This window comes from Coregonus clupeaformis, chromosome 5 (assembly GCF_020615455.1).
Source record: "Coregonus clupeaformis isolate EN_2021a chromosome 5, ASM2061545v1, whole genome shotgun sequence".
In the NCBI taxonomy this organism is placed as follows: domain Eukaryota; kingdom Metazoa; phylum Chordata; class Actinopteri; order Salmoniformes; family Salmonidae; genus Coregonus; species Coregonus clupeaformis.
This window is the reverse complement of record NC_059196.1, coordinates 18664733-18666797: the sequence shown is the minus strand read 5'-3', so window position 1 is coordinate 18666797 and position 2065 is coordinate 18664733. Positions and strand designations below refer to the sequence as shown.

Sequence of the window (2065 nt, the reverse complement as noted above, 5' to 3'; positions counted from 1 at the left end):
AGGTCCTAAAAATTGTCAAAGACTCCAGCCACCCTAGTCATAGACTGTTCTCTCTGCTACCGCACGGCAAGCGGTACCGGAGCGCCAAGTCTAGGTCCAAGAGGCTTCTAAACTGCTTCTACTCTCAAGCCATAAGACTCCTGAACATCTAATGAAATGGCTACCCAAAAGTAATTTCACTACATTTACATTTTTACATTTACATTTACGTCATTTAGTAGACGCTCTCATCCAGAGCGACTTACAAATTGGTGCATTCAACTTATGATAGCCAGTGGGACAACCACCCTATTTATTTTTATTTTTATGGGGAGGTGGGGGAGGGGGGGTAGAAGGATTACTTTTATACTATTACAGGTATTCCTTAAAACGGTAGGGTTTCAAGTGTCTCCGGAAGGTGGTCAGTGACTCCGCTGTCCTGGCATCGTGGGGGAGCTTGTTCCACCATTGGGGTGCCAGAGCAGCGAATAGTTTTGACTGGGCTGAGCGGGAACTGTGCTTCCGTAGAGGTAGGGGGGCTAGCAGGCCAGAGGTGGATGAACGTAGTGCTCTCGTTTGGGTGTAGGGTCTGATCAGAGCCTGAAGGTAAGGAGGTGCCGTTCCCCTCACAGCTCCGTAGGCAAACACCATGGTTTTGTAGTAGATGCGAGCTTCAACTGGAAGCCAGTGGAGTGTGCGGAGGAGCGGGTTGACATGAGAGAACTTGGGAAGGTTGAACACCAGACGGGCTGCAGCGTTCTGGATAAGTTGTAGGGGTTTAATGGCACAGGCAGGGAGCCCAGCCAACAGCGAGTTGCAGTAATCCAGACGGGAGATGACAAGTGCCTGGATTAGGACCTGTGCCGCTTTCTGTGTAAGGTAGGGTCGTACTCTGCGAATGTTGTAGAGCATGAACCTGCAGGATCGGGTCACCGCTTTGATATTAGCAGAGAACGACAGGGTGTTGTCCAGGGTCACGCCAAGGTTCTTTGCACTCTGGGAGGAGGACACAATGGAGTTGTCAACTGTGATGGCGAGATCATGGAGCGGGTAGTTCTTCCCCGGGAGGAAGAGCAGCTCCGTCTTGCCGAGGTTCAGCTTGAGGTGGTGATCCGACATCCACACTGATATCTGCCAGACATGCAGAGAAGCGATTCGCCACCTGGTTATCAGAAGGGGGAATAGTAAAGCCCCCTTTACTGGCTCAAATAACTGACCAATCAGCCTGTTACAAACCCTTAGTAAACTTTTCGAAATAATTGTGTTTGACCAGATACAACTATTTCACAGTAAACAAATTGACAACAGACTTTCAGTACGCTTATAGGGAAGGACATTCAACAAGTATGGCACTTACACAAATGACTGATGATGATTGGCTGAGAGAAATTGATGATAAAAGATTGTGGGAGCTGTTTTGTTAGACTTAAGTGCAGCTTTTGACATTATTTTCAAACCTGGCGCCGACGAAGATGGCGGCCTCGCGACTAGCTCTTAGGAAACTTTGCAGTATTTCTTTTTTTTTATGTATTATTTTTGTTTTGCATTATTACATACAGCCGGGAAAATCTATTGGATATCAGAGCGGTGGTAACTCACCAGCATTACGACCAGGAATACGACTCTCCCGAAACAGATCCTTTGTTTGCTCTCCCCAGGGCAACTGAACTGATTCCAGCAGTTGACCCAAAACATCGCAGGAGGAGGAGAGGCACTCGGAGCGGCCTGCTGGTTCGATTTAGGAGGTGCGCACACCACCCACCGCTTCCAAGTATTCTACTCGCTAATGTTCACTCTTTGGTTAACAAGGTCGGCGAACTACGGGCAAGGATTTATTTCCAGAGAGACAAGAAGGCCTGTAACCTACTCTGTTTCACAGAAACATGTCTCTCTCTGGATATTCTGTCGGAATCGGTCCAGCCAGATGGGTTCTCAGTTCATCATGCAGACAGGAATAAATATCTCTCTGGGAAGCAGAAGGGCAGAGGTGTATGTTTCATGACTAACGACTCATGGTGTAATTGTAGTAACATACAGGAACTCGAGTCCTCTGTTCACCCGACCTAGAATAGCTCACAATCAAATG

The 2065-nt window shown here is 47.8% G+C and overlaps 1 pseudogene; it reads right to left on the bottom strand.

Annotated features, from left to right (window-relative positions):
* Positions 1-351: 351 nt before the first annotated feature.
* On the bottom strand, positions 352-1132 carry LOC121567211 (annotated as a pseudogene).
* Between the last annotated feature and the right edge of the window lie 933 nt (positions 1133-2065).